Consider the following 27505-nt stretch of genomic DNA (forward strand, 5'->3'; position numbering starts at 1 on the left):
GATCGTTCCCTGGGTCATGGCTACAGCCAGCTAATTCTCTGAAACCAGAACCATCAGTTAGTAATGTTTTTGTTGGGTAAACATTTTTCACCCGATGCTGTCCGCGGAAATGGAGAGATTATCCCACCGCTTCGCACACACGCCACTCTGATGTCAGAGGTAGTCAGTCATCCTGCAAAACTGTTTTCAGCCAGCTGTAACGATATGGAAAGACCCGGGCTCCGCTGTCACAGTGGTAATGGAATGTAGTGTTTCCATGGGGTACCACACTTTTGAGCTACAGCTGAAGCAATAAATAAACAAATAAATATATGAATGAAGGTATTTCACTAGTTTAATGGTAAAAACAAACATCATTAGTTATCTGTCCCTCAGTTACCCTACATAATGGTCTTTTGCATCTTCTTAATAAGTGTTAAATATGTGCAATCTCCATTTTGAAAGCTGCTGAAGATTTTGTCAATGATATGAATTTCGTCATGTGTTCCAGATGTGCACAGTGCATTCGCCATTTATCCGGAACACAGTACGCTGCCTGGAAATGACGTTGCAGCATTTAAGGTACGTGTTATCAACATCTACATGATTATTCTGCAGTTCACAATTAAGTGCCTAGCAAAGGGTTCGTAGGATCACCGCCAAGCTACTTCTCTACCGTTCCACTCTCAAACTGCGCCCAGGAAAAACGAACAATTAAATCTGTCCTCTCGGGCTCTGATTTCTCTTATTTTATTACAGTGATCATTCCTCTCTATGTAGGTGGGCGCTAACAAAATATTTTCGCATTCGGAGGAGAAAGTTTATGCTTTAAGTTTCATGAGCGGATATTGCCGTAACGAAAAACGCCGTTGTTTTAATAAGGCCATTCCAGTTCACGCATCAAATCCGTAACGCCCTCTCCCGTATTGCAATACAAAACGAGCTGCCCTTCTTCTTCAATGTCTTCCGCCATGTCCTGCCTGATGGTGATGCCACACTGCGCAGCAATACTCCAAAAGTGGATAGACAAGCGGTAGTCTAGGCAACCTCTTTAGTAGACCTGTAGCATTTTTAAAATTTTCTGCGAATAAATCGCAGTCTTTGGTGTGCTTGCTCTACAACATTATCCATGTTGTCGTTCCATTTCAAATTATTCGTAACTGTAATTAGTTGAATTTGCAGTCTTTAGGTTTGTGTGATTTGTCTTGTAACTAAAAATCTATAAAATTTCTTTTCTATACTCATGTGCATTACTTCACACATTTCTTTATTTGCGTAGTTCATTATTATGCAGTAGAAGTTTATGGTTCAAAATCTTCCGTGACATAGACAGAGAAAGAACAAACTAGTTAAAAACAGATTGTCCATGTCAGACATGTGCGTAACACAATCTATCATTTCTGTATCATAATATGTACATTAACAGGGAACATAACTGAACACTATAGACCCTGTCACTGACAATCTGCTCCGTTTAGCAACAGCAACATATAGATATAGGTAAAATTCAGTTGGCCACTGCGGCATTATATTGCTAGGGATCGTACGAGGGCGGTTCAGAAAGTAACCTCCGATTGGTCACAGTGCGGGTTGTGGGGGGAGTAGCGACGCCATCTGTGCGTTCACGCACTCAACAGGTCAGTCGGCATTGGGATGCCAAAGGGGTGTTGTTGGTTGAATTCATGGAACGTGGTACGACCATTAATCAAGACGTGTACTGTGAAACAATAAAAAAGTTACGACGGGCTATACAGAACAAACGCCGTGGTATGCTGACTTCCGGTATCGTTTTTTTGCACGATAACGCCCGTCCTCACTCTGCTCGCAGAACAACGGCCCTTCTTGAGTCCTTCAAGTGGGACGTTATCAACCATCCACCTTACAGCCCAGACCTGGCGCCAAGTGATTATCACCTCTTCATGCATTTGAAGAAATGGCTCGGGTCACAGCGGTTTGATGACGACGAAGAGCTCAAAGATGCGGTCACAGGCTGGCTCCAGGCACAAGCGGGTGATTTTTATGCAGAAGGAATTTCAAAGCTTGTGAAGAGATACGATAAGTGCCTCAATCGCTATGGAGACTATGTAGAAAAATAGTGCAAAGATGTAGTTGTAAGATGTATATATTAAAATATTTTTATTTAACTTGGTGTATTTTTTTAAATCAACCGGAGATTACTTTCTGAACGGCCCTCGTATTAATATTTTCATTTTAATTATCATTTTGTTTTGTTACATGCTGCGTCCAGAATGAATTTTCACTCTGCAGTGGAGTGTGCGCTAATCTGATTCTTCGTGGCAGATCAAAACTGTGACCCGGACCGTGACTCAAACTTGGGATAGGATTTGAGTCTTGATACTGTACAGAGTTTTAATCTGACAAAAAGTTTCATTTTGTAGGTTATTTAATGTAATTTCTTCAGCGTGTGGTTTCACTAGTTCAAAATCTGATGTGCCATTCGAGTAATTTTCTTCCTCGATTTTTTACATATATTTGCAATAAGTGTGTTTTATTTTGTGTTATCACTCTAACAGTTGTTATCGTTTCCATCATAGGCTGATTGTCTAACAGAGATTATAACTCTTTAATCAGACAGTAGATTTCCACTTCCCAGGTTTATTTTCCAAAGAGAGTAAAGTAAGTGTATGGGTCTGTTTCGCAGCTGCTTTCGAGTTTTTGATGTGCCGAAACACTAGTATTCTACGTTATGCATTTTGATGCTGTTCACAAACCTCTACAAACATATAACCTGATCGAGAGAAGTTGATCAGATTAAAAGCGCGTTATTAGCGAAATTTTGTGGAGAGCAAAGTATTGTCGGACAACTGATCCGATTGAGATACCCAATTATACTACGAGTACATCCATAAACTAAGTGCGGTTTTATTTATGTGGCATTAATGTAATCTCTAAGTAGACGTAGAAAGTAATTTTTATCTTCTGAGATCCAGTTGCAGAAATTTGCCATTCATTTTTACGAAAATCTTCAAAGTTACCCCATCTGTACGATTACTGTCATTTCTTTAAGTCATTTAAACATCGCCTGTTAGAGATCATATTCGAAACATATGAAATACAGCATTCCGACCTTATCGAGTATTGGTTTTATGATGCCATGGCTTTGTGAAAATACACTTAAATTAAAGCAGCAAGCAGCGGCGATTGTTACCGCCACTCAGTCAAATCACAGCCGGTAAGAGTTTGAAGCCAGACATGTTCATTTCAGGTAAAGGTACCCGTTTTGTACAACTTCATCTACGGGGTGCTGACAGCGAGAACCCACCAGTTTCCTCGCTTGTCGAAGTGAACTCAGTGTCGACAGAATGTGAGGTTCTAATCTTATCGTACGGTCGTAGAATATCACTATCTGCAGTTCTCTTTGCATCACTAGTCTCTCAGTGAACAGACTGGAGGGCCTGAATAGCTACATCGAGGGGCAGCGACGAAATATGCACGGATATTATGACGGATCTGCACTTTCGGATAATTGATAAAGTGTGTGCCTAATGTCCTTGTTGTCTGGGAAAAAACATCGGTGCCGAAGAACCAGTTATAACCCAATCGTTATCGCGCGACTACTCCTATGCAATGACGATCCAAAGAATTTTGACAGATGATAATAACTGCAAAGTAGTTGATGAAATTTCTGATAATGAAGTTAAATATTATTTAGTTTAGATTTCTCTGGCTATAGGAAACAGTCGCCAGCTCACGGTGTGGGCGAACAATATTGTATAGTTCTTAATCAATTTGGAAAAGTATTTACATAATAATTAAACCAAAACAATCAGGCGGGAACGGGCACAATAACACTGGCTCGAGATTCAATATCACAGTTGTTGTTGTTGTGGTCTTCAGTCCAGAGACTGGTTTGATGCAGCTCTCCATGCTACTCTATCCTGTGCAAGCTTCTTCATCTCCCAGTACCTATTGCAACCTACATCATTCTGAATCTGCTTAGTGTATTCATCTCTTGGTCTCCCTCTATGATTTTTACCCTCCACGCTGCCCTCCAATACTAAACTGATGATCCCTTGATGCCTCAGAATACGTCCTACCAACCGGTCCCTTCTCCTAGTCAAGTTGTGCCACAAATTTCTCTTCTCCCCAATTCTATTCAGTACCTCCTCATTAGTTATGTGATCTACCAATCTAATCTTCAGCATTCTTCTGTAGCACCACATTTCGAAAGCTTCTATTCTCTTCTTGTCTAAAATATTTATCGTCCACGTTTCACTTCCATACATGGCTACACTCCATACAAATACTTTCAGAAACGACTTCCTGACACTTAAACCTATACTCGATGTTAACAAATTTCTCTTCTTCAGAAACACTTTCCTTGCCATTTGACAGTCTACATTTTATATCCTCTCTACTTCGACCATCATCAGTTATTTTGCTCCCCAAATAGCAAAACTCATTTACTACTTTAAGCGTCTCATTTCCTAATCTAATTCCCGCAGCACCACCCGATTTAATTCGACTACATTCCATTATCCTCGTTTTGCTTTTGTTGATGTTCATCTTATATCCTCCTTTCAAGACACTGTCCATTCCGTTCAGCTCCTCTTCCAGGTCCTTTTCTGTCTCTGACAATTACAGTGTCATCTGCGAACCCCAAAGTTTTTATTTCTTCTCCATGGATATCACAGTTATCAACATGAAATAAATCTAATCAACAAATCAGTAAAACAAATTGAGCTAAGTATATACACTTGACTGCTAACTGTTTGGCACTGGTTTGTGTAATAAATAGCTTCACGCAGGCCACCATGACGCCTATTGTCGATATTTATGCTAATGTAATTCTTCTTAAATGGTTCAAATGGCTCTGAGGACTATGGGACTCAACTTCTGAGGTCATTAGTTCCCTAGAACTTAGAACCTGTGACCGTAGCAGTCTCGCGGTTCCAGACTGCAGCGCCTAGAACCGCACGGCCACTTCGGCCGGCAGTTCTTCTTAAACACATATTTTCTGTTAAGAGAAATGACTTAATTGCCGCGTAACTTTCCTTAAATAACTACTGATTAACTTTTGCATTATGCTGTTACGTATTTTGGAAATTATAGCTGATGTTACTAATCGCACAAAGAAATTAAACGTTCTGATCTACAATAATCTTCAAAAACTCACTAAAATTACTCTTTTTATAATCACGAATATTAACACTGGTTTTTTAAGTGAAGATTCCGCTGAGCAACAAAGTCCATTATCTTTAACTATCACTCACTTTTTTAAAAGTTTTGATAACTTTCACTTTTCTACACAAGTCATGAAAATCAAATTAGCTCAGCAATTTTAGTCTTTTTATGATCAACAGTGACATTCGGTTTTAATTAATAACGACAGGATAGGACCCTTCCTGCTAATTTTTCAGGTTTTAGTGCTTGTAACACAACGTTAACTTTAAGTTGGCAGTTATGCACAAAATGAAACTACTACTCTGGGTAGCCTTGATACACTTCTGAATGTTATAGTTGGACTGGTCTTATTTCGGTGAGTGGCTATTGGTGCGGTAATAATCACCGAAAATGCATGGCATTAGGCTCATCTTAGCGTCGCTTTGCGATAAACAATTTTGGACCCTATAACCCTACCACCACTATTGTAGTTTAGTATGCTTTTGCCTAAATAACAAGAAAACCTGTCTCTATGTTGCCACGTATGGCCCTCTTACTAAATTTAGTATGGGAGAACATTCCCGTTAATAGGAAAAGCTAATCAATAGAGTTACTCTTTTTACAGGATTTAACCGTGTGTTGTGTCTAATAGAAGAATAAATCAGGCTATTCAATTGTTTTTTTTCCTAAGACCTTACCCAGCGATAAGTATGAATAGTATTACCTTGAAGCTAGGACAACTCAGTTCCAAGTTCATTTAGTGGTTTGAAATATGTACTAACGGTCGCCAGCCTATCCAGGCAATGAAGCAGTGAAGTATTGGAAAAACATAAGTATGAATTTTGCCTACTTTTTTGCTACTGTTTATGTTGCTTCTTCAACTAAATGTTACTCCACGTAAACAATATTGGTGCAGACACTGGAATTATTTGACTACTGTACCCTTATACATTACGTTTTTAAAAGAGCAGAGGCCCTGTAGATAACTTCAGGGAAGCTAAAAAGATTTGACCAGGGGAAACCCTTAGTAAAGCACTAATCATAATCAACAAATTTAAATACTAAAATACTTAGATACTAAAGCCCATACTTTTTATGCTTAACATTTCACTATTACTATTCGAACTAACTCTGTGCAGTCATTTAAGAGATTCTAGTAACTTTGCTTCACTATGACTGAAATTTACGCAAGCAAACTTTTACTATAGCACTTTGCAGTAGTTAAGAAAACTTAAGCATGGACGTGTTATTATTCTAACTAAAATTTTTATTACCCCTTTCAGTGAAACAACTAAGACAACTTTTCTTTAACTATTGCTCAAGATGAAAATATTCATGGACTCTTTAACTTTGTGATGCAAAATTACATTTAAATTCACCCTATTCAATTTTCTCTTTTTCATTACTGAGACGTAATTTCATTACTGCAGGATTTAGTCCATCACACTTATATCTCTTTATTTACACAAAAACAATTTAAATGGTGCCTCTTAATATTAATTTGGCACTTCATAAGTCTGTAAAACAGGATACTCGGATTAATCAAACACCAGGAAGGAACCCGATGTAGGTGTATGATTAGGATAAAATAACGAGGTGAACCAGTTTATTTAAAGTTCAAGAATGATTATTCACTAATAAAACACAGTTTAAATTAATGGTCCAAGCTGCACAAAAGTAAAATACAAAACGAAAATCTTATCTGGTGGCTGTAGGCTTGATTGTGCCAACAATTATGGCCGATACACTACCCACAGTACAGCCTGCAAGTATCTTGCTGTATGGGCTCAATGTCTCTTCTAGGCGTCGTTCAATTTTACCTACAGTAGACCAACAACTCGCAGCTATCCCGCAAGCCGTTTGCAGTTTTCATCCGTGGCATTTTTGTGCAAATTTGCAGGCAAAGCTTCTCCTGCTCCACAAGGGTGTTGCCTCAATCACTGCTGCCTACAGACTGTGTGACTTACATCCCGCGCTTGCTCTAAGTAGTGCGCCAATTCACCCTTGCCATCTTTTCCACTCCCCAGTGCCACTTTCGTTTCCAACAAAAGCACACTGGCTTTTACATAACATTCTTGTTCTAAGCTTTACCGTTTCGTACAATTGTCAAATTCACATCAACACGAACGATTTATACACACAAATATTTTTAAATACAAAATGTGATCAGAAAATTATTTAACGTAATTAACAATTTACGTAGTGTTTTACACACATTACTCACATGCAATGCAAAGAACTTCAACCTCCAGTATAGCACACTTTACATATGCGGAAAATATAGTACCAATACGAGAAAATTTTAAAGCCAAAAATTATTAAAAAATTTAGATGAACCATAAACAAATAGTGCTATAACCCACAGTCGTTTTCTTTCATATTAATTCCGCTTGATGCTTTTGGACTGTGCCCAATTAACGCCGTATTTATGGCTCGCCGTAACATACAGTTCTTCCAGTTTGGTACTGCCCAGAACCCGCGCCAGAATAAACTACACTGCTTGAGTCCGCGCCCAGCGACAATGTCCCCTGCTTCAAGTATACCCTTTGACTGTTCATAACAGCAAATCGTCCTGACTAGACAAGCGTGTTTACTAATAGTTGTTACAAAATTCTCTTTTAGAAATTGCGTTTAAATCACATAATCATATTCACACACAAGAAAATGTTTACAAAATAGTGACAAAATACATTACATAAAAATTCATCTATTACTCAAAATTACCACATTAATACTGCGAAAATTTCTTATGTTAGACGTTGTGCTGTGTTACTATATCTATGCGAACATCTACAGTAATAATTGCTTCTCTTTAAAATATTAAAGCACAATGTTGGTATTGCAATTACATTTTCGTTTATTTATTTGACGTGCAATCGATATCTACAGTAGCTTGTGGTGCCACCACATGTCGGTTCTCAGGTGACAAATATTTTTAGTCTGCTTCGTGTTCCCTACGTCAAGACTCAGAGAAAGTCTACTGCTAACCTGGGTTTCTAGTTACAACCACTTAGTTGCATCCTATTGACTCTGTGATGGCGAGACCTTATCTCTTGTGAATTTTTTAAGCATGTTGTGAAAACATACCAGAGTGTTAACAACCAGCGATGTCCGATACAATTTTTTCCCTTGGGTATTGCAATTAAAATTTATGGCACAGAGGGAAACTAGATAATTATAAGTACAAATCACTGTTTAAAAAAAAATTCACAGTGCTATGTTAACTGAATGGTAAAATGAATTTTTATCAACGTAGCTGTCTTCTTGACGGAGACCTCTAATAAAACGTTTGAAGTTTACCTAGGGTGGAGTGCTAGAGTGTGACTTACGAACGGAAGAGGCAGCTAACTACATTACATTACATTTATGGTTTTCCATGGATACGTTGGAAATGAGTCTCCTGGATGTGGAACGAGTCAAAGTTTTTTTTTCCTCAAATACATGGATATTGTACAATTCTAATACAGACAGAGTTATGAGCTATAATCCTCGTGAATATCTATTCATCGATGGAGTTGGCCAACAGGAAGTTCTTTAATTCACTCTAAAACCGATCTTTATCACTTCCAAGACCTTTGATATGCTCTGGTAAGTCATTGAATATATGAATATCTATGTATTTGACTCCTTTTTGTACTAATGTTAAGCTTTTATATTCCTTATACAGATTGCTTTTGGTTCTGGTATTATAATCATGTTTTGAACTATTTTGTGTGAAAAGAGACATGTTGGAAGTGACAAAGGACATCAATGAGTATATGTACTGAGAAGTAGTAGTTAGAATACTAAGTTTCTTAAAGAGGTATCTGCATGATGCTCTAGGACTGACACCAGATATAATTCTAATGACTCGTTTATGAATTTTGAAAATGTTCTCTTTATGAGAGGAGTTTCCCCGTAAAGGTGATTGCATAACTCATTTGTGAATGGAAGTAGGCCTAATAAACGACTTCTCCATTTTTAAATCACCTATTTCTGCCACCATGCGTACTGCAAATGTAGCTGAACCAAGGCGTTTCATTAAGTCTAGAGTGTGAGTTTTCCAATTTAGGTTGTGGTCAATTTGTAGCCCTAAAAATCTGACACTGTCTACAGCTTTAATTTTATTGTTTGAATACATTATACTTATAGGGTCAAGTATTCTTTGTGAGGTACTAAACTGTATGTACTGGATCTCGTCAAAATTCAGTGACAATCCATTTGCTGTGAACCACCCATTGATGCTTACAAATATTTCATTAGCTGATTGCTCAGTGAGATCACAGGTACTGTTTTTTATACCAGTACTTGTATCATCTGCAAATGAGACAAAGTTTGCAATTTGTGTCACTGCCTATGGAAGGTCATTAATATATAATAGGAACAATAAGGGACCTAATATAGAGTCCTGAGGTATCCCTTGTCTGATGGTTTCATATTTTGAATGAATATTGTTATGTGGTAAGCCTGATACAGACACACACAGTTTTCCATTAAAAAGATAGGATGAGAACCAAGAGCCTGTTACTCCTGTTATCCCATAACATTTTAACTTTTGAATAAGGATGTCATGCTTAACCCAATCAAAAGGTTTAGCCAGGTCACAGAATATTCCAAGTGGTAATAAATTTTGACTTACTAATTGTAATGTCGCATCTGTAAAAGTGAATATAGTGTGATCAGTTGACAATCCTTTCCGAAATCCAAACTGATTGTGAATGTGAATATTTTTCTGTACTAAGTGTTTATAAAGTCTATTGTACATAACCCTTTCAAACACTCTTGAAAATATTGCAAATAATGAAATGGGACTGAAGTTTTCCTCTGATGATTTGTCTCCTTTTCTGTTTAATGGTTTGACAATAGCATATTTAAGCCTATCTGGAAAAGGACCACTGTGGAGGGATTCATTACATAAGTAACTCAGTATGTCAGAAAGTTCTGATGAGCAACATTTGATTACGTTAGTGCTTATTTCACTGGAATATTTGTTTTTAAGAGAGCTAATAATATTAGAAATTTTTTTGGTGAGGTAGGATATAGTTGAATTTTCTCAGACTTCAGCGGAAATCCATTTTTTAAACATTTTTGGCTGTCTTCTCAGGAATTATGCAAACCTAAGTTGTCTGCTACTGAAAGGAAAAAGTTGTTTAAAGTGTCTGCAATTTTGGAGGTGTCTCTAATCAACTCATTATTTACATTTTACATAATTTCCTCATTTACCTGATTAGTTCTTCCTGTTTCACTTTTTACTATATTCCATATAGTTTTTATCTTCTCATTAGAGGCATTTATTTTTTCTTGAAAATAAATACATTTTGAGGTTCTGGAACCCAATTACCAATTTCTTTTGCCCAGAGAGCCACCGTGCAATTTTTATGGCAGAGCTATTAGATTTGTATGAAAGTCATGACATAAAAATTGATAAAAGGAATCCTATTGATAAACGAAAACGTTTCTGTCCCTGATGAGGCGTGGAGGACTGGATAACACACCTCAAACGGAATTGTTACCTTCCGCTACCGACAGTGAAAAATTTGCTTCCGTTTTTAATAGCAGTGCGAAAATGGAATATATTGTGATTTGTTTCATTAGTAAAATGTATATTATACGTATAATTTTCAATTTTCAATGCGATAGGGTCTGCAGTAGCGACGATTTTTTTGAAAGATTTCATGATGCCTTCAGCCGCCATTGTCTTTATTTTATATACGATAGTACAACGTACACTCTCCCACAAGGGTAATCAGTTTTGTTGTTGTTGTCGCCATAGTCCTCAAATAGTCTTGAACTCTAGGAAGTTTAGACGCGTCTCTTAGTGTTAAAAAAGCTTTTTATACTGTCATTTTATGCAGAACCATCTGTATTTTTTAACAAACTTGAAATCCCAGATTCGTGGGAGAATATACATTACGCGTGGGGAACACGAAGGTAAGATATGAGAAATCAGGTTTGGTACGGAGGCATATAGACAGTCCTATCGCCCTCATTCTACGAGGCCTGTTCAGAAAGTAAGCTCCGATTGATTGCCAAATTGAAACCACAGTGAACATTAGAAATGTTTTACTTGTAACAATTAGCTACACCTTTCAGCTACTTCTCTACGTAGTCGCCGTTCTGACTTAGACTTTCGTCATAGCGTTGTACCAACTTTTCAATAGCCTCATCATAGAAGGCAGCCGCCAGTGCTTTCCGCCAATTCTCCACGCTGGCCTACACCTCGTTGTCAGTGTCAAAATGTTGTCTTCAAAGACAGCGGTTCATGTGACCAGAGATGAAACTCAGGGGGAGACAATTGCGGACTGTGTTGTGGGTAATCTAACATTTCCATTTGAAAACGATGCAGGACATCTTCATTGCCCCTGCAGAATGCGGCTGAGAATTGTATTGAAGAAGAAACAGCACGACAGTTATGTAATGTTAGCTGCATAGCTTCAGGCGAAATTTCTCACCAGGCCCTCGTACTTGGCGGCAGACACTATTTTCTAGACATCTTTACGCACTCACTGCGAGCTCAGAAATGAGAAGAGCGACGTGATGCTAACTGGGGTTATACTAGAGACACTACCCAACACATCTGTGCAAAGCTTTATCGGATTTTCATAGTCGTTTCCATTTCGCGACCGATCGGAGCTTACTTTCTGAACGCCCCTCGTATTTGCGAGTGGGACAGGAACGGAAATAACCAGCAGTGTTACGGGGTACCCTGCGCCATGTGCAGTATGGCTGCCTGAGAAGCTAGATATTTCTTCTGCGATACTCCATAAAGACTTGTCAGGAACGTGGCCACTGCACAAGTTTGCTGGCAGCGGTGGTCACGGGAATATATGATCGCAAGAAGGCCGGGCTTCGAACGGCCACGTGGCACTATGGAGAGGGAAGACCAACATCTTTCGCGTATGGCTCTGTCGCATCGCACTTCATCTGTAGGAACAATATGAACAGCAGCTGGCGCCACAGTAACACAATGAATTGTTACAAATCGGTTACTTTAAGGACAGCTCCGGGCCAGACGCCCTGTAAAGTGCATTCCACCTACCCCAGAGCACCACCTTTGCGACATCATCGGTGTCAGGCGAGAGCTCATTGGAGGACAGGGTGGAGGTCTGTTGTGTTTTTTGATGAAGGCTGGTTCTTCCTGGGTGCCAGTAATGGCGGTGTGTGCCATTTGAGGTCCTACAGCCAACCTGCCAGAGTGCTAGACACACCGGACAAACACTTGGAATTAAGGTCTAGTGTGTGATTGCACATGACACCAGCAGCAGCACTCTCGCCGTTATCCCACCACCCTAAACGCAAAACTGTATATCAATCTGGTGATTCGACATGCTGTGCTGCCTTTCATGAGCAGCGTTCCAGCGGGGGACGGGGTTTCCAACGGGATAATGCTCGCCTACTTATCGCTGTTGTATGCCAGCATGCTCTACAGAGTGTCGACATGTCGCCGTAGCCTGCTCGATCACCGATCTGCCTCCATCCAAGCACATATGGGACATCATCGGACGTCAATTCCAGTGTCATCCACAGACAGCTCTGGAGCCGAGCGACCGCTCCGGTCGCAGGTTCGAATCCTGCCTCGGGCACGGATGTGTGTGATGTCCTTAGTTCTAAGTTCTAGGCGACTGATGACCTCAGAAGTGCTCAGAGCCAAGCCACAGACAGCATTAAAGGCCTCTGTATTGACTGACCAAGGCCAACAGGCATGGAACTCCATTCCACAAACTGATATCCGCCACTGGTACAACACAATGCAAGCACGTTTACATGCTTGCATTCAACACTCTGGCGGTTACACCGATCATTAATGCGCCAGCATTTCACATTTGCAATGGTTTATCTCCCGCTTTCATTAACATATGATCTTACAACGTTAATCACTTAAATATATTACCTAGACAAAAATATTCCCGAAATTTCATTACTCTATGTTAATTATTTTTTAGTGTTGCGATTTTTTTCCACCTACGCATTTCAAAGTAAGATATGGAAATCGTTTTGTTGAAACGGCGCGCAGTTACCCTTTGATATCCGAGTCTAGTATCAAATAAAACCTCCTCCCCTGCCATTACGAGAAATGTTTCCACGGTTTGGAAGCTTTGGGAGGAGTACCGACAGGGAAGTCACTGCATATTATATTAGCAGTGAAAACGGAAACCTCGAGGATCGAAATTTTGTACCAAAATTCGATTGCTGGATTAAATATTAAACTTGAACTGATAACTATAATACTATTAATCGATTTACTCATTGCTGTGTAAAATTTAGTGTTTGTTACCGGCAGAGATCCAAATATTGTAGCACCATTTCGCCAGTGCGATAGACACTCGTGATACGGACATCCTCAATGTTATGTTGTAGCACTCAATTCGAACAGATCACAATGATGAAAGCGAATATCACAGGGTTTGTAAGTTCTGTTACATAATTTGGAAAGTCATCCTGCCACATTGAAACTTATAAATCGACAAGATATTCTTATTTTTGGTATATTTTGTAAAATTGTAGATGCTCTCCTTTTTTAAAAGAAGGGAAAGTGATACCTCATTAGTAGTTGTTTTAAACGTTGCAGCAAAACCACTTTTGATCACTATTACAAAACAACGAAGATCATGTTTTCTGTATTAAATACGATAACTTGCTATGTCTTGGATGTATCGAAAGAGATGATGTCATACACAAAATTGGGTATAAGATTGTTAAACGTTCTTCACTGTTTGAAGTAAAGGCAGAGACTACATCTGAACTTCCCGCAAAACAGGAACACAGATTTTTCTTGAATCTGAGGACGCATTGGAAGATGAATCTACTAAAGACAAAAGTATTCTCGAAGATGAAATTCAGTGTATATCTACAAATATCTCCAGTCCTCGTCTAACACACATGAAAAAAATATGACATGAAATACCCAGAGCATCTGGTCGCGCGACGTCAGCCTCGTGTTGACAACTATTCTGGTTAACCGACACCGGTAAATACTTGAGACCAGGCCTCTCTTGTAATCTAATACGGATAATCTACTAGTTAATAGACTCAAAAGCCCACAGTAAACACAAATACTTAACTCGCTGAGCGTACAAATAGCGTCTCACTTATACCAGTGCTACCTGAATTTCCTCCACTCAATAAATACGTAATTCCATCCAACCCTGCCCTGCTTTCTGCATCTCCTTATCCTCCTTCACGTGAGACCTGTACCAACTACTAAAATATCGGAATCCTCTCCCCGACCCTGAATAGATCTCCTGCATTATGCACGAGGTTGATAACAACCAGTCAAACATATAAAACTCAGTTTTCAGCACTCATACTCTGCTGTGCTTATAAACGATCAGTCCCCCATCCTTTGGCCTCTCCGCTTTAATTACTAAGCAACCTCAGTCTTCTCCAGTGCCTGTCAGTGATGGTCCTTCCAGATGTTACAGTACGCACCTTTTCCTAATAATAGGGAATCTTCTGTTCTCTCCACTCCTCTACTACCATTTCCAGCAGCTTAGTTCAGTATCCACTTTCTTATCCCACCCCCGGCCGCTTCCTTCTCTAAACGATACTCCACACAAAACCTACACCATTCACCCGTCTGCACCAGACTTAAGAGTCATGCAGACTTCAGGCTCAGAAAAGTTTATCCAATATCTTTGGTTAAAAGTGTCTCAAATATTAATCATAACAAAATCTTTTACGTCACTGTTAGACGGAGAAACAAAGGAGCCTAAATTTTATGCGATCTGTATTAAGATGAGTGCCGTTCTAATTTACAGCAAACTTCAGAGCCGAGTGTATAGCTTGAACCAAACGAAAATTATGAGAGTCAGCCACAAACCTATTGTCTGAACTTCTCCATATAGCAGAGTGATTTATATGATTTTAATATCCGCTCATGCGGATCAAAAATTTGTGGATGTGGTTAGCGTTACGTTTATCCGCACGAATCCTTACAGTTCTGTCAGCTTTCGCAGTAAGTTTCGGCACACACCGACTCCGTGGAGAAGTCCACGCTCAGTCACTGTAGCCATCCTCCAACACTGCAGTGAATACTGAGAAGGAACGAAGAGAAGATTAGGATTTAACGTCCCGTCGATAATAAGTTCGGACTGGTGCCGGCTGGAGTAGGAAACACGCCATTTCAGCTTGAAATGGAATATCCCGCATTTGCTAATATTATGAAATACTTTTCATTTCACTGCATTTGTCAGGTATTCTTTACAAGAAAGGGAAAGGGCATTATTTCGCTTGTAACAGTGATTTGTGCTGTGAGTAAATACTATTTTAAAAGTGTAAAAGTAAACAGCAAAAATATGTCAACTTACTGATGAAATAGGCTTGGTATCCAGAAAATCTGTACCAGAATGTATAACGAAGATTATGTGAATTCCCATAGGTTTACTTCAGGCCAAGGGAGGCAAGAAAGTTCTTCTTCGTGGACCTGGAAGCGACCTGTGTCAGTAAAGACAGAATAACCAGAGCTAACTACACGACATATATTACGGCTCCTTACGTGCTGTCTCTCAGCTTAATGGGTGAGTGCAATACCTCTTCATAAAAAGTACGGTTATACTTAATACATTTTGGCATAATTATTTTTGTCTTGGTGTGTGATTTGGTCGCAAGGGAATCAAATTTAAAATTTACGATTCATGTCAATATTTATATATGTGGTCGCAAAAGCAATGGTGCTCTTGTCTATACCCATCCAAGGGCTCGTATAATCGAAAGATTTCTTCATATATCATCTGCATTCTGAATATAGGAAATTCAGCACACTTTAATAGAGCAGCGTTATCTTCCTTGGTCAATGAGTTATCACTTATAGTCGGAAGGCTGCGCGAAGATTTCAAGATAGACCAATAAGTGATAAACTCGCAGCATTTCGGCTAGCAAGAGCAAAAACCAGACGTATAGTCAAGGACAATAATTAAAAACGGTATCAAAAATTTCTAATGTCTATAAGTCATTTAAGACAAGAAAAAATGAGTATAGGTTTACTGGGAAGGGTAGTGGAAGAAATAGAATATCATTTGTAATGGCAATACCGCATGGTAACGTACAACAAACGACACCATATGCAATCTCGTAGTTAATGGCCAGACACTAACTAACATCAAATACCATCTGAATTTTGATACAGCAAATTCGGATGACTACAACTGCCCCTTCATTTGTTTCAGTTATAACGCTGAAACCTAGGTAAACACCAGGTAGTTTGTGGAATCGAGGCGGATTTATCATAATTACTTCGATACTTACGATTGCTGACGCGTTGCAATGCTGAAAGTTCTTAAATTCAAGAATCTGGGTATTACTTCAAAAGAACACCTCCTCACTCTTGAAGAAGAACGCCGTAATCCATCTCTTGTCACCAAAGATTGTCTTCACAAACCCAGATAGCTGCGGAAATGTGGAACTCACCAGCTGCATCGGGAAGACTTTTGAACGCATGACCAACTGCCGCTTAGTATGGGCCTGTAAACCTAAGACGCTATTAGTCAAAGTCCATTGTAGGTTGGAAAAAAAAAAATTGCTCAACACCCGACTACCTGGAGGCAGCAACACAGGAAGTCCTTGTATGAAGACACTGGTTAATGTGAGTACTCTTTAAATTGAAAAAGGCATATGAACTGGAGGATAACACCATACGATAGATATACGACGGGATTTTGGCCTTCGTCTTCTAATTACATTGCAATAATTCCAGGACGAACGCTATTTCTGATCACTGTTCACAAAACAAGGTATTGCATAGGAGATGGTGTTCCATGTCACAGATTTTGTGCTAGAAGTTAACAGCACGGTATCTGCGATAACGAGACCTGTCAATTGTTGCTTGCTTGTAGATGGTTTCAGAATTACAGTTTTATAATTATGTAGCGTAACGACCATACACGGTCCTATAAGTGCGAGACTGAGCAGTGTAGCCCTGCAACGATGACGGCAGGCGACAGTGGGATGTTGTCACTGGAATAATTCAACAAGGCCAGTGTAGTGTTGTGAGGGAGGTTAGCTGGATGAAACAGCAAACTCAGCGGCACTGCACCGACTAGTGCAGCAAGGGGCAGCCAGATTGCCACGCTGACAGTGGCAGTTGTGTTTTAAGGTACGTGACTGCTGGTGGTCCACACGCATATCAAGTGCACCGCTGATGGGCTGGTCGTTTGTGCAATAGAATTATTCTGAGTCTCGCAGCCCAGCTGAAACGACAGGGCTGTGCCGGAAGAGGACGTCAGCAGAGTCACCAGCTCGAGACCATGGCAGAGCAACAGCTCTGCGTGCTAAGCCAGTCCCCGGACTTAGTTCCATGGTGCGGCTGGCCACACCAGGTCATCTCCAGCAGCTTGATCAGCTCCTACCCAGGGGCAGTGGGTTGCTTCCCGTGCACACCAGTCCAAACAATAGTGCCCACTGGTGCCGGGTGGAGCGACTATGAATCGGGATGGTGCGAGTGAGTGGCGGCAGCGAGGTGGGACTCCAGGTGGCTCCAGAGAAAGGCAGCGGCAAATGTAACAAGTTCTTTTATTGACAGATCTGCGTTGCTTGATACACTGGGTCATTGGCTGGCTGGCCACGGAATTCTGCTGATCTGGCTGGGCAGCCACACACCCCAAGTTGCTAGTTGCTGAAACAGTACCATATCGCGCCGGCGACTTCGTTACGTAAGGCAGCGGAGTGCCGACTCGACGCTGCTGCCGCTGCTACCGCTCACGGCACCGTCCGGAGGTATCATGGTGGGTGATACACACTGTGCTGCAACGACCATCTGGCTGTGGCAAATGGCGGGTGGTGCGCACAAAAGTGACTCGCTGCCACCCGGGTAGGAGTTGGCCATGCTGCTGGAGATGGCCTGGTGTGGCTAGCCACGCCGCGGCGCTAAGTCCAGGGACAGACTTAGTGCACAGAGCTGTTGCCCTGCCATGGCCTCGAGCTGGTGACCTTTGCTAGCAAGTCCGTGTGGCGTCCTCGCCCGACACAGCCCTGTCGTCTTGGTTGGGCTGCAATACTCAGAATAATTCTATTCCACAACATACCAGCCGGCACCAGCGAGCTTGTTGTGCGAATGCACCACTACCAGTCTCGTATTTTAAAACATTACTGTCCCAGTCAGTGCGTAATTCTGCCTGCCCTTGCTGCACCAGTCAGTGCAGAACCGCTGAGTTCGCGGTTCCAGCAGGCTAACCTGCCACACAACACTGCACTGGCCTTGTTGAATTATTACAGTGACGACATGGTCGTGTTTGCCCACAGTCGGCGCAGCTGCAATACACTGCTCAGGTTCGCGTTAATATGTCGCCATATGGTCATTACGTTGCAGTTATTTCTCTGGCAACTACTGCTCGCCAAATAGAGATGACGCTCATGAAGCTGGGTATTGGGGTGAAATCATAGGTTTACACTCTCCTCTGGAAAAAGCGTGTATGCTAATTTTAACCTTATGTGTAATGTTTTGAAGGTACCACATTGCAACTGCAGGAGCTCTATCTCAGGTATAAGGAGGCAGTAAGTTTCCTAAGTCTCATATTTAACGAGAACACTATCTATTACCACACCTAAAATATCTTAAAACAGGCTTTGAAGTCTCTAAACATTTTGAATTTCCTCAGTCGTGGGATGCGACGGTTCTCGCTGGGCGTTGTTGCGATTTGTTTTTATTTTTTTATTTTTTTGATATTTGTCTGTATATAGTTTGTTTGATCGGATTCAGTATGATTCTGATTTTCTTCTCTTGTGGTAGCATTCTTATAAAATGTCCATGGACATCTCTCTCTAGAAAAAATATGGCAATTAATTATTTCAAACTGCTTGTGAGAAGAGAATTTCATGAGGAACTGATTCATTTATTCGGATGTTGGTAGCTTGCACATATCTTACTGGACTGAAACCCCGAGTATTAATAATAAAAAAATATCTTTTCATACAAAATAACCCTCCTGTGGCAACCTTGATCATTTTGCGTTGCCTTTGGATCTCGGAGATGTGTTGGCCAGAGAGCTAGAATATTCGTGACAGGCGCACGCTGCACAACCTCACGAGGCGCCCTTCCGCATTACGTGGTCACATCTCATAGCTTCAAAAACGTTGCATCACAAATTAAAACATAGAAAACAGTATCTAATCTTTTAAGGGTTCCGTACTTTAGTCGGTACAAATAGAACTCTTATAGGATCGCTATGACAGAATTAAAGGAGCATTCCTCGAAACCGTAGGTCCTCTTTCCCCTATTGGATAACTGGGGTAGGTTAGGGACACACAAATCGGCGAAATGGAGTCCAATAGAAACATTTGCACCAGGCCGATGGAAGCTTAAATTTTGTACACCGACAAGGGGCTGTAGACCTTAATATATGACAGAATGAAGGGATCATTCCTCGAAACCCCGTAATTGTTTTCCATTGCGACGCAAATGTTTGAAATTTGTGTCAAAGGTACCTATAACCTTCCTCTGTAATGGTACAAAACCGTGGTGCCCTGCTACGTTACTCTCGGGATCGACAGTTCTTCAAACAGCAAGGTAACGACACATGTGAAAGAAAGGCCAGAGCTCAGAAGTTCATGTGACGTGTAAGGTCAATTAACCATACCACATTGACACCAAATTTCACCACATTTCTGCCCAACACCACCACTGACGTGTCACACGATGGGAGCGCCGTCATACCCCCTCTTACCCACATTTCACCCTCTCTTTTGACAACACTGCCAAGGACGTCAGAATGGTGACATCTAGAGTTGAAATCATGAGGTTTTATTATGCGTGCCCGAGGGAAAGAGTTCAAGGCACACAACCGTTCAAAAGGTGGCATAAAGGGTGTCAATGAAACTACACCCCTCCTTGGGACGTTGATTCCCGTACATTTAACGGTCTATAATAATACACTCCTGGAAATGGAAAAAAGAACACATTGACACCGGTGTGTCAGACCCACCATACTTGCTCCGGACACTGCGAGAGGGCTGTACAAGCAATGATCACACGCACGGCACAGCGGACACACCAGGAACCGCGATGTTGGCCGTCGAATGGCGCTAGCTGCGCAGCATTTGTGCACCGCTGCCGTCAGTGTCAGCCAGTTTGCCGTGGCATACGGAGCTCCATCGCAGTCTTTAACACTGGTAGCATGCCGCGACAGCGTGGACGTGAACCGTATGTGCAGTTGACGGACTTTGAGCGAGGGCGTATAGTGGGCATGCGGGAGGCCGGGTGGACGTACCGCCGAATTGCTCAACACGTGGGGCGTGAGGTCTCCACAGTACATCGATGTTGTCGCCAGTGGTCGGCGGAAGGTGCACGTGCCCGTCGACCTGGGACCGGACCGCAGCGACGCACGGATGCACGCCAAGACCGTAGGATCCTACGCAGTGCCGTAGGGGACCGCACCGCCACTTCCCAGCAAATTAAGGACACTGTTGCTCCTGGGGTATCGGCGAGGACCATTCGCAACCGTCTCCATGAAGCTGGGCTACGGTCCCGCACACCGTTAGGCCGTCTTCCGCTCACGCCCCAACATCGTGAAGCCCGCCTCCAGTGGTGTCGCGACAGGCGTGAATGGAGGGACGAATGGAGACGTGTCGTCTTCAGCGATGAGAGTCGCTTCTGCCTTGGTGCCAATGATGGTCGTATGCGTGTTTGGCGCCGTGCAGGTGAGCGCCACAATCAGGACTGCATACGACCGAGGCACACAGGGCCAACACCCGGCATCATGGTGTGGGGAGCGATCTCCTACACTGGCCGTACACCACTGGTGATCGTCGAGGGGACACTGAATAGTGCACGGTACATCCAAACCGTCATCGAGCCCATCGTTCTACCATTCCTAGACCGGCAAGGGAACTTGCTGTTCCAACAGGACAATGCACGTCCGCATGTATCCCGTGCCACCCAACGTGCTCTAGAAGGTGTAAGTCAACTACCCTGGCCAGCAAGATCTCCGGATCTGTCCCCCATTGAGCATGTTTGGGACTGGATGAAGCGTCGTCTCACGCGGTCTGCACGTCCAGCACGAACGCTGGTCCAACTGAGGCGTCAGGTGGAAATGGCATGGCAAGCCGTTCCACAGGACTACATCCAGCATCTCTACGATCGTCTCCATGGGAGAATAGCAGCCTGCATTGCTGCGAAAGGTGGATGTACACTGTACTATTGCCGACATTGTGCATGCTCTGTTGCCTGTGTCTATGTGCCTGTGGTTCTGTCAGTGTGATCATGTGATGTATCTGACCCCAGGAATGTGTCAATAAAGTTTCCCCTTCCTGGGACAATGAATTCACGGTGTTCTTATTTCAATTTCCAGGAGTGTAGTTCTAGGTGCGATGAGCAGCAGGACGACGTTCTTGACAACCTTTGACATGTTGACACACCCGGACGTTCTAACCCCTCTATAAGGAAATTGTGGGGATGCATCCGCAGCGAACATGATCAAACCCCTTTCGAGTGCAGCGCAACTGAAGTTTTTACTCTCGTGTATTGATTGGAACCGCTAAGGACCGTTTAAAATCATTCTACGAAATTTGAACGTAAACGGAAGCAGCAAAGAGTGCCGTATTCTTGTTCAGACCTCCAGTTTCACATCCTCCCGTGGCGTGATGAAGGAGGGGGATGACATAGTCACATGCGTGACCCCCACTAAGACCCCCAGTTCGGTAATACCCTTGGTGGCACCCACCCACGTTTATTGAGAATTTTAAGAATTTTCCCCTGCAAAGAGAATTTGCGAGGTAGTCTTTGATGCCTGCAAGCAGGAAACTGGCATCGGATGGGTGTCAAGTGAAGTGAGGATGTGAAACAGGAGAGCTGAACAAACATAACTACCGTTTGTTGCTTCCGATCACGTTCAAATTTCGTCGAATGATTTTCAACAGTCCCTAGCTGTTCAGCCTGTACACGTAAGCAAAATAGCGGTCGCGATGCACCCAATGGGTTGGGATCACATCCACTGGGGATGCACCCCAGAATGTCCTTAGAGAGGGGTTGAAACGTCCAGAGGTGTCAGCAGCGTCAAACGTTGTCCTCATCGCACTGAGGACTGTCGTTTTCGACCGCTAAATGCGCGGGAGTCAAGGCCCCAAACAAATGGATAGTTTCATTGGCTCTCTTTATGCCAGCCTGTGTCGCCTTTTCGTGTAGATTCTGAGCGGCCACCAATAAAAAACCGCGTGATTTCAACTCAGGTTGTCGCCGTTGTGACTTCCATCGCAGATGTGTCAAAAGTAGGAATGAAATGTGGAAGAGGGAGGGTGTGACGACCTTCTCATCGTGTGACACGTCCACGGTAACTTTGGACAGAAATGTGGTGAAATCTGGTGTCACTGTGACGTTATTAACCCGCCTTACATCTCACATAAACTTCTGAGTTGTGGCCTTTGATCCGCCTGTGTCAACACCTTGCTGTTTGTAGCGTGGTCGAGCCCGAAGGTGACGTCGCAAGTCGCCATGCTTTTTCACCTTTACGGAGGAAGGTTGTAGATACCTTTGAGCCAATTTTCAAACTTCTGCGTTTCAATGGAAGACAATTATGGGGTTTCACAAAAGTGATTCTTTATTTCTGTTGCGTAGTGCATATGTGCGTCGTATGGTACGTAATATTTCACACGTGCAGCTGTGTGGTGATAAATGAAAATATTCGAATCGCTACAACCACGGCTTTTAGCAAACAGCGCACTCGTACCTCGTTGTCATACAATCACTAACAGAGAAATGGTAGAAGCCTGGCGAGCATATCTCGTGGTCGTGCGGTAGCGTTCTCGCTTCCCACGCCCGGGTTCCCGGGTTCGATTCCCGGCGGTGTCAGGGATTTTCTCTGCCTCGTGATGGCTGGGTGTTGTGTGCTGCCCTTAGGTTAGTTAGGTTTAAGTAGTTCTAAGTTCTAGGGGACTGATGACCGTAGCAGTTAATTCACATAGTGCTCAGAGCCATTTGAACCTGGCGAGCATCTGTGGCGCAAAGTAACTTGTCACTGGCATCTCGTTACTAAATAACATGGCACTGCAGTCTTTGTGCGCCATTGTTGTTGTTGTGGTCTTCAGTCCTGAGACTGGTTTGATGCAGCTCTCCATGCTACTCTATCCTGTGCAAGCTTCTTCATCTCCCAGTACCTACTGCAACCTACATCCTTCTGAATCTGCTTAGTGTATGCATCTCTTGGTCTCCCCCTACGATTTTTACCCTCCACGCTGCCCTCCAATACTAAATTGGTGATCCCTTGATGCCTCAGAACATGTCCTACCAACCGATCCCTTCTTCTGGTCAAGTTGTGCCACAAACTCCTCTTCTCCCCAATCCTATTCAGTACCTCCTCATTAGTTATGTGATCTACCCATCTAATCTTCAGCATTCTTCTGTAGCACCACATTTCGAAAGCTTCTATTCTCTTCTTGTGCGCCATAGGTGTATGGAAAGTCTTTCATAATCAGACACGTGTCGTTGAATTTTTTGTCCGATGAGGCAAACGAGGAAGCAAATACCTCATTAAAAACTCTGTTTGAGAGGGTAGCAGAAAACCTCTGGCTACTCCAACCGTTCAGTGAAGAGAATAAAGGAGAAGATGCAAAAGACAAATAATAAAATTTTATTTTTAGATAACATGCCGAACAGTTTATAGAGGAACTGACATATAATTTCGAAGTGATATATGTTATTTAGTTTAGATTGTTAGTATTATCGTAAGCGACGTTGTTTGATAAGATATATTTTCACTACTATTTTGTTTTACAAGATTTCCTTCTGGCAGCCAATGGTCGATCTTGTTTTGCTTTGGTTGTTCCTTTGTTTATGTGACTATTTCCTTCTTCGTAATCTAGTCTATATTTGTTGAATTATTGGCTGTACTGACGTAATGCGATCTTTTTCTGACTCGATAGCTGTTAATAGTGAGGTTACGGGTCTAAGGCGCTGCAGTCATGGACTGTGCGGCTGGTCCCGGCGGAGGTTCGAGTCCTCCCTCGAGCATGGGTGTGTGTGTTTGTTTTTAGGATAATTTAGGTTAAGTAGTGTGTAAGCTTAGGGACTGATGACCTCAGCAGTTAAGTCCCAGAAGATTTCACACACATTTCATCATTTTTTGAGCTTCCGGACGTTCAACCGAGTTATTTTTTCCATTTTCTACACAGTCCTTCGATGACCAACCCAGCCGTCCTTTTCAGGTGCTGTGGTTTTTACTGTTATGTATACTCGCTGTCTGATCTCCAACAAGACTGTGGCCTATTGTTTTTTTTAATTCATTTATAGGGTGGAGCCCTCCACGGCCACACCAGAATGATGGCCAACGCAAAAGGTCTACTGCATATTAGTTAGCTTTCACTAAGTGTGGTCCCGCAGGGTGTGAATACTACCATGTTCGCGTACGTCTGGTTATGATTAACCATTAGTTTCCGATGTCCACTACGCCCTTTGATGCTCTATTGTTTTACAGAGCACGCAATGATATTCTGTGAAACGCAAATTCTATTAGCTTTTTCCAACTTTGTGCATGATCGGCAAGATTTTACTAACTGGAGTGGCAGACCCCAAGCGTTATTTGAATTGAAACCTCCATCCCTGATTATTAGGTTTTCCGAAATCTTTATTTCAATAGAGTCGTTAATTGTGCTGTGCTAGAAATTTGGCGTTTGCACTACGATAGCGTTCTCGTCGTATCTCGATCCATGATTATATTTGAGGTAGTGCTGGTTGAGAACTGACTTGCTTAGTTGTTTTAGACTGGTGTATCGATGATGTTTCTTGCATCTCTCTTCGACTGTTCTGATAGCCTACCCAACGTAAGACATGCCACATTCGCATCTAACACGATACACACCCAGCTACGTAGACATAGAGCGTCTTTAATATTACAAACAATACTTCTTGGGAAAGAAAAGGTCTCAGTCTCAATCTCTCGCTCAGGCATTCTTGATTTTGATTGCATCGCCCATTCAGTTTGATGCTCTGAGTACCAATTTCTTGGAAACACCAGTCGTGGGTGTCGCAATTCTCCAGCGATGTTCTCCTCGACTGTAATTGTTGGAGCGCTATGCACCGGGGTCCTTAGCACCGAATTTCTTTGTGACGGATAGTCATGGCTCGTAGCGTGGAGACAGAGGTTAGTGCCAGCGTCGGTCATCGAAATATTGTGCAGAAAATACACTACTGGCCATTAAAATTGCTACACCACGAAGATGACGTGCTACAGACGCGAAATTTAACCGACAGGAAGAAGATGCTGTGATATGCAAATGATTAGCTTTTCACAGCATTCACACAAGGTTGGCGCCGATGGCGACACCTACAACGTGCTGACATGAAGAAAGTCTCCAACCGATTTCTCATATACAAACAGCAGTTGACCGGCGTTGCCTGTTGAAACGTTGTTGTGATGCCTCGTGTAAGGAGGAGAAATGCGTACCATCACCATACTGGCATATCACCCGGCGTGATGGTATGGGGGGCCATTGGTTACACGTCTCGGTCACCTCTTGTTCGCATTGACGGCACTTTGAACAGTGGACGTTAAATTTCAGATGTGTTACGACCCGTGGCTCTACCCTTCATTCACTCCCTGCGAAACCCTAGATTTCAGCAGGATAATGGACGACCGCATGTTGCAGGTCCTGTACGGGCCTTTCTGGATACAGAAAATGTTCGACTGCTGCCCTGGCCAGCACATTCTCCAGATCTCTCACAAATTGAAAACGTCTGGTCAATGGTGGCCGAGCAACTGGCTCGTCACAATACGCCAGTCACTACTCTTGATGAACTGTGGTATTGTGTTGAAGCTGCATGGGCAGCTATACCTCTGCACACGCCATCCAAGTTCTGTTTGACTCAATGGCCAGGAGTATCAAGGCCGTTATTACGGCCAGAGGTGGTTGTTGTGGGTACTGATTTCTCAGGAATTATGCACCCAAATTGCGTGAAAATGTAATCACATGTCAGTTCTAGTATAATATATTTGTCCAATGAATACTCGTTTATCATCTGCATTTCTTCTTGGTGTAGCAATTTTAATGGCCAGTAGTGTATATGCGTCATATGATTAAACGGCAAAGCTGGAGACGGCATTGCGCTCAAGAACTGGGCGCAAGGCCGGTAATGGCGGCAGCTTGTGGCGAGCGCGTGTGGCTGCGGCAGGGCACAGCTTCCCGAAGGCGGAGCCGGCTCCGCTGGCGCGGCCGCCGCTGTTGAAGCCTGCGCCGCTGCAGCTGCTGGCGAGCGCGCCGCCGCTGCCCGCCTACGCCACGCTCGTCGTCCAGAGGCGCGGGCCGCCCCCGCTCATGTTCAAGTTCGTCCCGCCGTCGTCCAAGTCGTGAGTACCGACACCCAAACAGCTCTGCCTGCGCGGCTTAACGCGTTCACGCCGGTGTGCGCAACACGGGGATCACACTACATCCTCCCGTCGGGCAGTGTGTACCATGGGCGGCTTGCGGGAGATCTTCCCATCGGATGGTGTGTACCACCGATGGCTTACACTCGACTACGTATGCTACCAGCAATACGCTAACGTATGATGTATTACCTATCAACCAGGTACAGCGAACACCCGTTAATACAATTTTGTGTAAGGCCAGTATTACACTATCAAATTTCTTTGTCCAATCTCTTTGTCAAATATCTTTTTCAAAGAAATTTGATGGGAACTTTGTCAAATGTCGTCAAATATTTGATCAAATTTAGGGCCTCGCTGTATATTTGATCAAAGAAGTCACTTGTCTTCTGATCACTGCAATGTGACATGTTACCACGTGGAGCGCTAGCATCGCTCCAGCGTTCTGTTATCTGTAGTGTTTTTATAAACATTGCCGGTAAATACAGTTGGTGTGTACTGACAACCACAAAATTAATAGAGATGTATGAAGCTGATGAGGCGCTTTACAACGTGAGGTACCCTGAATGCAAAAATAGATTAAGAAGATTGGAGAACTGTTCTAACCTAACCTAACTCGCTCCTGTAGCAAGGAATCGGTGTGTTACAGTGAGCCTGCCTTCTGCAGATGTAGCAGTTCTTAAGTGAGTATTGTGCTTTGTGATAAGAGGATACACTTCACTGAGCACATACAGAAATGTATTCTCATCCATTCTTAAGTAACTGGTGTACGACTTCACGTCATCCACTACAAGCTCACGTAACAAATTTTGTTGAATGCTTTCATGGTGTCGTCGTAAAACCCACGGCTTCACCCAGATACGTTTCCTTTTTTCCCCCGCTTCTCTTCCGCATGTGCACACAGTGCAATTGTGGTACATGCAACTGCTGCGGTTAATAACAAGTTGTTGTCAGCCATCTTGAACTTTGACGAAAAATATGATGACAGTGTAATACCCCTTTTTAGCGCCACGTCAAAGATCTTTGTCAAATATATTTGACGAATATTTGATCACATCTTTGATCAAATCTTTGACAGAGAAATTTGATAGTGTAATACCGGCCTAATCCTTCAACGAGACACCTTTCTGCACAAGTGA

This window comes from Schistocerca nitens, chromosome 1 (genome assembly GCF_023898315.1).
Source record: "Schistocerca nitens isolate TAMUIC-IGC-003100 chromosome 1, iqSchNite1.1, whole genome shotgun sequence".
NCBI classification, from domain to species: domain Eukaryota; kingdom Metazoa; phylum Arthropoda; class Insecta; order Orthoptera; family Acrididae; genus Schistocerca; species Schistocerca nitens.